Source organism: Aotus nancymaae, unplaced genomic scaffold, assembly GCF_030222135.1.
Source record: "Aotus nancymaae isolate 86718 unplaced genomic scaffold, 86718_ANA_hifiasm-v0.15.2.pri h1tg000041l, whole genome shotgun sequence".
In the NCBI taxonomy this organism is placed as follows: domain Eukaryota; kingdom Metazoa; phylum Chordata; class Mammalia; order Primates; family Aotidae; genus Aotus; species Aotus nancymaae.
In genome coordinates this window covers 19,970,618-19,984,582 of record NW_026988455.1, presented here as the reverse complement: position 1 = coordinate 19,984,582, position 13,965 = coordinate 19,970,618, and the positions used below count along the sequence as shown (strand labels likewise).

At 37.4% G+C, this 13,965-nt stretch overlaps 1 protein-coding gene across 1 annotated transcript in view; it reads right to left on the bottom strand.

The window, feature by feature from the left end:
- Nucleotides 1-13,965, bottom strand: part of LOC105725070 (zinc finger protein 679) — a 185,074-nt gene that overhangs the window by 47,079 nt on the left and 124,030 nt on the right. The window lies entirely within an intron of this gene.

The following is a 13,965-nucleotide window of genomic DNA, read 5'->3' as shown; positions in this document are numbered from 1 at the left end:
TCAGGCAATTCTCCCGCCTCAGCCTCCTGAGTAGCTGGGATTACAGGCACGCGCCACCGTGCCCAGCTAATTTTTGTATTTTTAGTAGAGACGGGGTTTCACCATGTTGACCAGGATGGTCTCGATCTCTTGACCTCGTGATCCACCCGCCTCGGCCTTCCAAAGTGCTGGGATTACAGGCTTAAGCCACCGCGCCCGGCCTTTGTGCAGCTTTTCAAACGCTTCTTCCCATTTGTATATCTTTTAATTAAAATTTAGTTTAATCATGTCTTTTTTTTTCTTTTTTTGAGATGGAGTTTTGCTCTTGTTGCCCAGCATGGAGTGCAACAGCATGATCTTGGCTCATGGCAATCTCTGTCTCCTGGATTCAAACGATTCTCCTGCCTCAGCCACCTGAGTAGCTGGGATTACAGGGATATGCCACCATGCCCAGCTAAGTTTGTATTTTTAGTAGAAATGGGGTTTCGCCATCTTGGTCAAGCTGGTCTCAAACTCCTGAGCTCAGGTGATCTGCCCATCTTGACCTCCCAAAGTTCTGGGATTACAAGTGTGAGCCACCACACTTGGCTCATTTGTCTATTTCTAAATCAAGTAATTCAATTATTGTTGTCTAGTTCTAGGAGTTGTTTTTATATTCTGAATATTAATTCTTATCACATGTGATTTTCAAATATTGTCACCCATTTCTAGGAGGGCACTGTCACTTTATTATGTGTTTTATTTGCAGAAATTTTGAAGTTTAGTCCAGTTAAATTTGTCTGTTCTTTTCGTTGCTTACGCATTTGATGGCTTAAGAAAATGGTGCCAAGACCAATATCATGTCTTTCCACTATATTTTTTTTCTAAGAGTTTCATTAGTTTTTTTTAGTCTAAGTATTTGTTTAAAATATATGTATGTATAACATCAGGGCTTCAAAATATATAAAGCAAATATTGACAAAAATGAAGCAAGAAATAAAGTAGCAACATAAAATTATAAACATTAAGACCTCATTTTTAAAAATAATAAAAAATTCAAATAAAAAACAATTTTAAAAAACAGAAAACATGAAGAACATATTGTATATGAATTCATTTTGCATTGCTATAAAAAATTACCTGAGATTGGGTAATTTATAAAAAAAATCTATTTATTTGGTTCAGTTCAGTAGACCTTACAAGAAGTATATGCCAGCATCTGCTTCTGGTGAGGATATCAGGAAGTAGATTTTTCTGAAGATTTATAATTGCATTCTAGGTATGCTTCTTTTTCTATTAAAAAGTAGATTTTCTGAAAAGCAAATAATAATGTAACTCAACTCTCAAGTAACTTCATGTTGATTCTTTCTTCTCATTGTTTATGTGAAAGTATTTGATCAATTGTTGCATCAGAGATATGAGAGACTGTTATGTATTAGGTGCCCATTATTCATAAACTTTTCTATGGAAGAGTAAGGACATTGAGTTGTAAGATGCATAATGAAAATCTAAATGGAGAGGCTATTTGTGGTTGACTTATAACATTGTTTTGGTGATGTATCAGGTGGGTGTTCAGAGTAAAATTCTGAATTCTATCGAGAGGAAAACTTTTGAATGTTAGTAAATTATTTAATCAATTGTACCTTTATGTTATAAAATACAATAAATTTTTAAAAATTTTAAAGATTATGTGTGAACTTAATTTTTTCATTAAACAAAATTGTTTTTAATGTGTTAAAACTATTGTGCTTTGAAAGAAGTGTTAATCCGCCATCAACTTTAACGTGTCCCATCTTACTGAAGGTTCTAAGTAAAAGATGGTAACAATATATTTGTTAATGTAGGAGAATGGTATCTCTAGTAATCTCTTTTTTGCCGGGTTTTTTTGTTTTGGTTTTTGTTTTTTGAGATGGAGTTTCTCTCTTGTTGCCCAGGCTGGAGTGCAACGGCACAATCTCAGCTCACTGCAACCTCTGCCTCCTGGGTTCAAGCAATTCTCTTGCCTCCTGAGTACCTGGGACTACCAGTGCCCACCACAATGCCCAGCTAATTTTTGCATTTTTAGTAGAGACAGCGTTTCACCATGTTGGCCCAGCTGGTCTCAAACTTTTGACCTCAGGTGATCTGCCTGCCTCAGCCTCCAAAAGTGCTGAGATTACAGGCATGAGCAACCACACCTAGCCTGCCAGTGGTTCTAAACAGCAAATAAGTTGAATTTGTTCCCATAGGTCAAATTTGTATTCTTTTTTACCTTAATTTTTAAAAAAAATTTTGTGGGTAGTGTGCAAAAACACTTATGCATTTATGAGCTATTTTAACAGGCATACACTATTTAATTATCAAAGCAGAGTAAATGAGGTATTCATCACCTGGAGCATGTATTTATCTTTTGTATTACAAACATTCCCATTATATACTTTTAGTTATTTTAATATTTGCAATTGAATTATTATTAACTACAGGGTCATTTTTACGGTCATAAAAGTTATATGAGTATAATTAACATCCATACATTTCTGAGTCTTGATTAAATATTTTTAAAAATTTGCTTTATATATATTTTGTACATGTGGCCTCTCTGCTGACAAAAACAGACTTTTAGTTTTTTGATTTACATAGAGTTACATATACAAATATATTACTCTAAATATATACCAGCCGGGCACAGTGGTGCATTCCTGTAATCCCAGCACTTTGGGAGGCCAACGTGGGCAGATTATTTGAGGTCAGGGAATCAAGACCAGCCTTGAGAACATGATGAAACACCATGGGTCTCTACTAAAAATACAAAAAACTAGCTGGGCATGGTGGTGTGTGCCTGTAGTTCCAGCTACTAGGGAGGCTGAGGCAGGAGAATCGCTTGAACCCAGGAGGTGAAGGTTGCAGTGAGCTGAGATGGCACCACTGCACTCCAGCCTGGGTGACAGAGTGAGATACCATCTCAAAAAAAAAAACAGATACACCTTAAGTGTAAGAAAGTCATGTAGCATGCATTGTTGAGTGTGTTTGTGTGTGAGTTTTTATGCATTTTCAGAAGAACAATGTTGAAACAAAACTATCATTTTAATAAGGTGGATAATTAACTAGAAATCTGGAAACCTCAAAGATTCTGAAAAAAAATTTTTTTTTTTTTAGACAAAGTCTTGCTCTGTTGCCAGGCGCCAAGCTAGAGTGCAGTGGTGCGAGCTCAGCTTACTGCAACCTCCGCCTCCCAGGTTCAAGCAATGCTCCTGCCTCAGCCTTCCAAGTAGCTGGGACTACAGGCCTGCACCACCATGCCCAGCTAATTTTTGTATTTTTTAGTAGAGACAGGGTTTCACCATGTTGGCCAGGATGGTCTCGATCTCTTGACCCCACCTCCACCTCTCAAAGTGCTGGGATTACAGGAGTGAGCCACCACACCTGGCCCTGAAAAAAAAATTTATAATCTGTGCCTTGTTGATTTGTTACTGTAAAATCTTATCACACCCAAATCTTTTCTCGAACTGTAATCCCACATGCCAAGGGAGGGACTTGGTGGGAGGTGATTGGAACATGGGGGTAATTTTCCCCCATGCTGTTCTCATGATAGTAAGTGACCTCTCAAAAGAGCTGATGGTTTTATAAGTGGCAGTTTTTTTCTGCTCTCCTCCTCTCCTGCTGCCTGGTGAAGAAGGTACTTGCTTCTCCTTTGCCTTCCATTGTAATTGTAGGTTTCCTGAGACCTCCTCAGCCATGCAGAATTGTGAGTAAATTAAACCTCATTTCTATATAAATTACCCTTTCTCTGGTAGTACCTTTACAGTAGTGTGAAAACAGACTAATAAAGAAAATTAATACTGGGTGTTTGGGACACTGATACAAAGATAATTGAAGATGTGGAAGTGACTTTGGAATTGGGTAACAGGCAGACGTTGGAACAGTTTAGAGCGCTCAGAAAAAGAGAGAATGTGGGAAAGTTTGGAATGTTCTAGACACTTGTTGAATGCTTTTGACCAAATGCTAATAGTGGTATGGATGATAAAGTCCAGGTTTAGGTGGTCTCAGATGGAGATGAGAAACTTATGTTTAAAATGGAAACAGAATATAAAAGTTTTGAAAATTTGCAGCCTGATCATGAGGTAGAAAATAAAACCCCACTTTTTTGGAAAGAAATTCAAGCCACTGCAGAAATTTGAGGAAGTAAAGAGGAGTTGAATGTTAATAGCCAAGACAATGGGGAAAATGTCTTCACATCATGTCAAAGATCTGAGGTCCTTCCATCACAGGCCAGGAGCCTTAGGAGGAAACAATGGTTTCATGGTTGAGGCCCAGGGCCCCACTGCTCTATGATGCCTCGGGACTTGGTGCCCTGCATCCCAGCTGTTCCAAATCCATCGTGGCTAAAAGAGGCCAAGGTAGAGCTTGGAGCATTTCTTCAGAAAATGCAATCTTCAAGCCTTGGTGGCTTCCACATGGTGTTGGGCATGCAGGTGCATGTTAAGACGAGAGTTGAGCTCTAGGAAACTCTGCCTAGATTTCAGAGGATGCATAAAAATGCCTGGATGTTCTCTACAGTGGCAGAGCCCTCACAGAGAAGCTGTGCTAGGGCAATACAGAAGAGAAATGTAAGGTTGGAGCCCTCATGCAGAATGCCCACTGGAGCTGCCTACTTGAGTTGTGAGAAGGCAACTATACTCCAGACCCCAGAATGGCAGATCCACCATGAGCTGCACTGTGCACCTGAAAAAGCCACAGGCACTCAATTCCAATCCATGAAGGTGCTGCCCAAGGCCATTAGGCCCCCCTTGCATCAGCATGCCCCAGATGTGAGATGTGGGATCAAATGAAATCATCTCAGGGCTTTAAGATTTAATGACTGCCCAGCTGGAATTCAAACTTGCATGAGGTCTGTAGCTCCTTGGTTTTGGCCAATTTCTCCCATTTGAAATGGAAGAATTTATCTAATGCCTATGTTCCCATTTTATCTTGGAAATAACTTGCTTTTGATATACAGGCTTATAGGTAGCAGGAACTTGCCTTGTCACAGATGAGAGTTTGGACTTAGACTTTTGTGTTAATGCCAAAATGAGTTAAGACTTTCGGTGACTGTTGGGAAAGCATGTTTGGTTTTGAAATATAAAAAGGGCCTGAGATTTGGAAGGGGCCAGGAGCAGAATGATACCCAGGGTGTTCTCATGATAGTGAGTGAGTTCTTATGAGATCGGATGGTTTTATAAGTGTTAATTTTTTGTGCTCTCCCTCTCTCCTGCCACCTCATGAAGGGCATACCTGCTTTTCCTTTACCATCTGTCATTACTGTAAGGTTCTTGAGGCCTCCCCAGCCATTTGGAACTGTGACTCAATTAAACTTCTTTTCATCATAAACTATTCAGTCTTGGGTAGTATCTTTATAGCAGTGTAAAGATATCTTATATTTGTATAAGATAGGGCTATCTGTGTACTAGATGCTTCACAATTAGCCATAATTATTCCTGCTTGAGTTTCTTTGTAACTCTCAGTCACAAATGGAAAATATTTGTGGTGAAAAAATAACATTGATTCAGCATGTGAAGAGAACATCTATTCCCAAGCTGCAAAATGGCCTCTCTGAATTTAAATAAAAATTCTGCTTTTTAAATTTTCTGATTATCTTTTGTGTCTTTTTATGTTTATCCCATTGATGTATCCATCACAGCCCTTCCCCTTTTTTCTGTGTTATGGCTATAGTTTTCTCACTATTTTCTCTGTGCCACACCATTTCACACAGTACTTTGTAGGTTCTGATGAGAAGTTTGGAGTTTTTTAATATGGTGAATAACTGTCTTAAACTTGGGAGTTTGAACTTATTTATAGCTTCTCAATGTAACTTCCAGATCAGTTAACTGAGGTAAGAGGCATACCTCTTACCTCAGGTCCACAGGTGAGAAGACTAAATCAGACAGCACTGTTCGTCTTTGTAAAAAAATATTTTATTTGATTCTAAGACAAAGTGTACCATATACAAAATTAGTTAGAAAATGTATCTTCAAAATTAAATTTATTTGAGAGTTAATATTGAGGGATAATTATTAAATGCAATTTTAATGTATTTATAACACATTTTTCATGCAGAATTTTATATTTTTGAGTGTGAATGTTAAAAGGTTTAAAATAAAATTAGCTCTGTGGATTTAAAATTTACAATAATACTTTTTTCATATTAATGGTACAATCTTGAGAAATTTTTTCTATTATTTTATGATTTTTTTTTTAAGTGGGTGAGGTTAGTCTAAATTTTTCACTCTTTCTCATCTAATTGTAGTCAACATTTTGGTCATTTTCTCTGGGAAAATTTTGGAGATTATGGTAGTTTTTGGATTAAAACATTTACTCAGTTGTCTGTGATGCAAATACGTTTATTGTGTTCACAGAGTGACCAATCATGTGACAGGTAGCAACACCTGATTTTTAGTGTCTTCCATTACATCGCCATCAGCACCAGAAACAAAAGGTCCCCAAGGCTGAAAGTAAAATCCCTAAAGTATATTGGCTCCTCCCATACTCTGCTGGACCCAGAATATGCTGGTAAATATCAGAGTTTCTATTGCTATTACTGACAAGTTAAATAACAAAACAGCACAGGAAAATTGGGGAAAATGCATTGATACATTTTTAGTTATTTATAGTTTATAGGACTTTACAGTTTCTAAATTATTATAAAACAAATTGAATATCCAGATATCTGTAAGTTCTATCTAGATGATGGTATTAATATTGTAATTGCTTATAATTTTGAGCAACAATTACCCCATTTGGTTTACTGCAAAGCGGTTATTTCTCTTCTAACTAGTTAATAGTGTTTTCTATGATAGTAACAATACAAGGTCTTTTAAGGTGATCACTAAGATTAGAATAAAATTCGTAGGCTTTTAGTAACATAAATTTTAATTTTTTTCTAACAGAAGTGGAGAAGCAATAGAAATAAGCTGTTAAAATGACTTCAAAGAAACTATACATGTGGTCATTAAATAATATTTAAAACCACATTGTAAGTGACTGGTTAGTAATTCTAATTTGTTTCATTTTAGTCACTGAGAAAACAATATTGTTTATTCATTCTGTTGGAAAAAGCCTTATTTTCTTTTTCTTTTTTTTCTGAGATGGAGTATCACTCTGTCACTCAGGCTGCAGTGCAGTGGCACCATCTTGGCTCACTGTAACCTCCGCCTCCTGGGTTCAAGCGATTCTCCTGCCTCAGCCTCCTGAGTAGCTGGGATTACAGGTGCACACCACCAAACCTGGCTTATTTTTGTATGTTTAGTAGAGATGAGGTTTCACCATGTTGGACAGGCTGGTCTTGAACTCCTGACCTCGTGGTCCACCCACTTTGGCCTCCCAAAATTCTGGGATTACAGGTGTGAGCCACTGTGCCAGGCTGAAAAAGTATTTTCATATTAGTGTTTTCAAAACTTTCAGAAACTTTAGACCACTCAATGAATAATGTACATTTAGATCACAAATTTTAATAAAATAATAGGCTTATTCTAGCTTTTTTTTCAGACAAAGCTTTGCTCTGTTGCCCAGGATGAAGTGGGCAACACCTTGCAGGAGGTGGGCAATTACCCTCATTCTGTTCTCATGATAGTGAGTGAGTTCACATAAGATCTGATGGTTATTTTATTTTATTTTGACAGTCTCTCCCTGTCACCCAGGCTGGAGTAAAATGGAATGATTTCAGCTTAATGCAATCTCTGCCTCCCAGGCTCAAGCAATTCTCCTGCCTCAGCCTCCTGAGTAGCTGGGATTTACAGGCATGCCACCAAACCTGGCTAGTTTATTGTATCTTTAGTAGAGACAGGTTTCACCATGTTGGCCAGGCTGGTCTTGAACTCCTTACCTCATGATCCACCCACCTCCGCCTCCAAGAGTGCTGGGATTACAGGTGTGAGCCAACGTGCTTAGAGGATTTGATGGTTTTATAAGGAGCTTTTCTCCCTTTTGCTTACCACATTTTCTCTTCCTGCCACCATATGAAAAAGGGCATGTTTGTTTCCTCTTTCATTATTACTGTAAGTCTTCTGAGGCCTCCCCAGCTATGCTGAACTGTCAGTCAAATTAACCTCTTTTTAAAATAATTTACCTAGTCTTGGGTATATGTCCTTATGGTAGTGTGAGAATGGACTAATACACACAGTTAACTTAATAACAAAGGTGTGGTGGCGGGTGCCTGCAATCCCAGCTACTTGGGAGGCTGAAGCAGAAGAATCTCTTGAACCAGGGAATGGGAGGTTGCTATGAGCTGAGATCGTGCCACTGCACTCCAGCCTGGGTGACTCTCAAAAACACATGAAACAAAAAACAAAACAAATAAAAAAAGATTTATACTTTTATCGTGTCATTTTTGCTGAGAAGTGGCTGTCCTGACAGAAAACTGCTATTCTCAGCTCTGCTCACATTGACTCTGCTCAGCATAGTGACTGGAAGTGATATGTGGATAAAAAGCAAATGTGTCTTCTTTGCATCTTTTTTCATCTATTGGCTGAAGTAAGAGGAGAACCGACATCTTAAAATTTTCAAGCCTCTAATTCATTAACATGGCATAGTGCTCCATTTATTTTTGGTCTTCTTTCATCTCTCTCAGCAGTGTTTTGAGGCTTTTAGTGCACAGAACTTACACTTATTTTGTTATGCTTATCCCTAATATTTCATGTTTTTGATATTATTGTGAATGGGACATTTTTTTTGAGATAAAGTCTTGCTCTGTTGCCCAGGCTTGAGTGCAGTGGCATGATCTCGGTTTATTGCAACCTCTGCCTCTTGGGTTCAAGCAGTTCTGCCTCAGCCTCCTGAGTAGCTGGGTTCACAGAGGCCTACCATCATTCCTAGCTAATTTTTGTATTTTTAGTAGAGACAGGGTTTCAACATGTTGGCCAGGCTGGTCTCCAACTCCTGACCTCATGATCCACCCACCTCAGCCTCCCAAAGTGCTGGAATCACAGGCGTGAGCTACTACTCCCAGCCTGAATGAGACTCTTTTTAAAATTGTATTTTTCAGTTTATTGTTGCCATTGATCTTGTATTCTGTGACCTTGTTAAGGTCACTTGTTCACTCAAATACCTTATTTTTTTTTTAATGTACACAATCATGTTGCTTTTCAATAAAAAAAATTTTACTTCTTACTTACCAATCTATATGCATGACTTATTTCACTTGCTGGAGCCTCCAAAAAATGTTCAATAGAAGCCCTTTTCCTGATTTTAAAGGAAAAGCATTCAATTTTTAACCATTTTGTGTGATGTTAGCTGTAGGTTTTTTGTGCTATCCCTTAGCAGGATGAAGAAGTTCCCTTTTATTCCTAGTTTTCTGAGTTTTCATGGAGAATAGGAGTTGAATTTTGTCAAATACTCTTCATCAATGCATTAGGATGATAATAATTTTTTTCTTCTATAAATAAAATAAATTACATTGATTTCATCTGTTAGAATTTAAGATTTAAACTAACTTTGTATGACTTTAATTTGTCAAGATGTCTTATCCTTTTTATATATTGCTGGGTTTAGTTTGCTAACATATGTTAAGGCTTTTTCGCATTTATTTTCATTTTCTGTTTTGGTATTGTCTGTATTTGATTTTGGTAACAGAGAGACAGTAGCTTCATAAAATGAGTTGACCTGTGTTCCACTCTCTATTTTATGAAAGTGTTTTATGAGATTGGTATTAGTTCTTTATTAAATGTTAGAATTCACCAGAGAAGCCATCTGGGCACAGAGGAATTTGTTTATGTTTTGAGGACATACGAGGTTAATTATGGATTCAATTTATTTAAAAGATAAAGGAATATTAAGATTTTTAGTATCTCCTTGGATCTGTTTTGGCAATTTGTATATTTTGTTTTGTGTTATGTTTTTGAGACAGAGTCTCACCCTGTTGCCAAGGCTGGAGTGCATTGGCACGATCTCAGCTCACTGCAACCTTTGCCTCCCAGGTTGAAGCAATTATCCTCCTCAGCCTCCCAAGTAGCTGGGATTACAGCTGGATTTTATCTGGGGTGATAATTAAGCCGGCCTTTCTCACTGAATGTTGTAATAACTTATAACATTGTAACAGTTCTTCTTGCATTTCTGTGGCATAAAAAATGTTGTCCATATAATGTATGATATAGCAATTTTTAAAATGGTCCCTAACTGGTTGGATGCTTTTGCGACAAAGGTCTGACAAATTGTAGGGCTGTTTAACATGACCTGCAGTAAGACCTTTCAATGATATCTCTTAGCTGGTTCTATGTTATTAATTGCTAGGACAGCAAAAGCAAATTTTTCATAATCCTGGGTGGCCAGAGGAATAGTAAAAAAACAGTCTTTAAGATCTACTACTATAAGAGGCCAGTTTCTTGGAATCATGGTAGGAGAAGGGAGTCCAGGCTGTAAAGCTCCCATAGGCTGAGTGACTGCCTTTACTGCTCTTAAGTCTGTTAACATCCTCCGTTTTCCTGGTTTATTTTTAATGACATACACAGGTAAATTCCACGGAGAAAAGGTAGGTTCTATATGCCCCTTTTGCAGTTGCTCTTGAGCAAGTTTCTTTAATGCCTCCAGCTTATCTTGTTTCAGCAGCCACTGTTCTACCCAAATCAGTTTGGTTGTTAACCAGTAAACAGCTTTTCCCCGCTTATTGGTGCTTCCGAAACCTCCCTTCCTTTTTTCCTTGCTGTTTCTATTTTAACATAAGGCAACAATAACAACTGAGCAATTCTCTCTTCTGGTTCAGCGGACCAAGGGATAGAAGAACTAATGACTAATTTAATGAACCTATGTAATATATTTCTGAAGGATAATAAGTATAATTAATGACTTGGCTCTCTTTTCAAAGACTGTGAAGTTTTAAGATACCATTTTTCTCTGACAATTATTACCTTTTCTCCTGGTCTAGAGAGGATCTTCCTTAAAAGGTTATATGTAAAACATTATCAGTTTTGGTTTCATTTTTACTTAATTTCTCCCTACACCCATAAAGCAGTCTTTGAGATTACTTGTCTTAGGTTTTTACAAGCACTTACTAATTTCTTGTATTTAAACAAGATAGAAGCTGTTTAATTTGCATATCTTACAACCTTTATTTTCTAACAACTCTGATTCAAAGATACTCTCTGAAGGAAATTATTCTCCTTCATCATCCACGGAGTATATACATAGTACTAATCCTTGGGGGAATTAACAACTTTGGGAAGCATAATATTCATTACTAGAAAGGCTGGAGTCTCTACTAGGGTCTTTGAATTCTCTTGGAATTTCAGTTCTTAATTCATATGAGTTTGGACTTAAGAAAAAATATCTCATATTCAAACAATGAAAAAGAGTAACAGAAACTGCTATCTATTCTTCACTATCCATTCTATCCTTATCCCATACAACTAAAAGTATAGCCTGTCACATGACTAGCCAACTACACTATTTCCCAGCATCCTTTGCAGTTAGATATGGCCATGTGACTTGGTCTTCAGTGAAATGCACCAGTTGTGATGTCTGCCACTTGTATTTAACACCCTAAAACAAGACTGTGTCTCCTCTATTTTCTCTTCCTCATTCCTGCTGGTTACAACCCAGTTTCCATCAAAAAGAATATAATACACTCTGGAAGGGAAGAAAGACAAGATGAAAAGAACCTGGGCTCTTGCATTGTGGAGCAGAGCTCCTCGCTGACTCCTGTTCTAGCTACTTCATGTTTGGGATCTCTCCATCATGGCAGTTTAACCTCCTCTAGCCCTAATATCAGATTTTTCTCAGCAAGGTAGAGTTTTAACAGTGTTCTCTGCTGGTTAGAGACACGTGGCAGTGGCAGGTGAGGCTCCTGACTGATAATCAATGGTGGTAAAACTTTCCTTTCATTGCCTCATACATTGGCTTATACTATCCTTACTGCACTACTTTCAGCTCAGTTTATCCAAATCACATCACAGCCTCAGTTGTTCATTTCAATGATGCAAGACTGTAAATCTTTGATTAAATAAGAAATCTAGAAGAATTTTTTATTCTTACTTCACGTATGGAAGAGAAGGAAGAAGTGTCCATGACCCTTTTTGTATTCTGGTATTTATACTTTTTGAAAAATACAAATGTCCATTTAAATATTTTTTCCAGAACAATATGCTATTAATTAAATCAACCAATCAGAAATTGTCAACTTCCTAGAGGTTAAGGAACACTTTCACAGGATATGGCAAAAGTATCTAAGTTCTAGTAGCTTTTCAGATTACCTAGTTAAACAGAACATATACAGGAACAGTTTTATCATGCAGGATACTATCTGCCTTTCTCTACAGCTACAAGGGAAGAAGGAATATTTTCTCTTATATTATAGAGACTTTTTGTATCAGCAGTTAGGAAAGCCTAGAGCCCAAAATTTATAATAGGGAAAGGAAGGCAGAATAGGATTATTAGCAAATGGAATACATGACATGTAATATTTTATATCTATACATCAATAATTGCTATAGGTTTGCTACTACAGGATGTATTTGAAAGGAAACTGTTTATAAGGATTACAGAAAAGACAAGACACATAGGAATATTCAGGGAAATTATGAAAAATTGATATAAAAATATAGATAAAACAAATGCAGAGTGATATTGACATAAGAGGCGAACATCAGTAAAGCAATAGAATATAGGAAAAAAGAGAAAGAAATTTAGACTATGATAAAGGAAATTTCAAATCTGTGGAGAATGAGTTAACCATAAAATAAGAGAATTTAGGACATTTGACAATCCACTATTTTTATAAGGTTAATTTCTACCTAATGACATACCCCAAAGGAAATTCCATGCATATTTTAAAAACATCAAAACAGACTAAATTATTAGAAGAAAATACAAAGGTACCACTTTTATACTTCCAGCAGTACAACAAACTAGGTACTCTGAAGTACTCTCCACTACAATAAACAAATGTATTTTGTAAATATTTCTTGGCTCAAAAAGTAAGGGAGGTCAGTAAGTATTGGTGGCAAAGTAAGTAAGGAACTAAGTACAAGAAACTAAGTGTGAATGGTCCCAGTAAACCAATGATCAAGTAGACATTTCATGGACCGATGCCTGTCCTAGAGCTAGAACATAGAGACTAAGCCCAGGGCCATCTGCTAGACTGGGACATCGAACCCCAAACTTGGCATTAAGCTAGGATTCCTTTAGCTAAAGCTAAGGTCATCTTCGGTGAGAAGCAGCCATTTTGACTCCTGGAATAAGCAAACTACAAATGATCTATGGGGAATAGCTATCCCAATTTAGGCCCTGAGTTCCCACAGATTAACTTCCATCAGGTAAAAGTTCACAATCAGAAACCATCTCACTCGGCAAGAAAACAAACACACGATGAGTGAGAACCAGCAGAAAGAATGACTGCAGATTTAGTTACCTGGGGATTTCATATACTGGACTTAGATACAGAATACTAAATAACTGTCAATGCTTAAATAAATGAAAGATGGAATCCAAAAAGTCAATAAAGAACAAGAGATTTAATTCCCAAGAAGTTTCAAAAAGAACTCAACAGAACTTTTAGATACAAAAAATGAACAGAATTCTACTTCTGGCCGTGACAAAGTAACTATTATTAGATAAGCCCTCCTGCTATAAACAACTTAAAAAATGAAACGTAATATGGAAGGACTGTGTTCAGACATTGTATCATAGCCATCAGAGGACTGTGGTCTCTGAAAAGGGGGAAGTAAGTGAAACAAGCCCTACATCGACCCCAGCCTTCTGCCCGGAGGCAGAGGCACTTTCTAGACTGCAGGACAGAAGAGGGCACACAAGCAGAGCACAGTGACCTCATTGTGCTTGGGAGAAAGAAAACCAAGGCCAGGAAAGCAGAGGGGACTGAAATAGACAGGGAGGAGTGTGGGAGAGAAGGCAGCATGCAGAGAAAAGGCTCCAGAAATGTGCATAGGGGATTTGTACTTGTTTCCTATTGCTGCTGTGTCAAATCACCACAAACTCAATGACAACGTAAGTTTATTATGTCATAGTTCTGGAAGTCAGAAGTCCAACCTCCATGGACTAAAGTAAAAG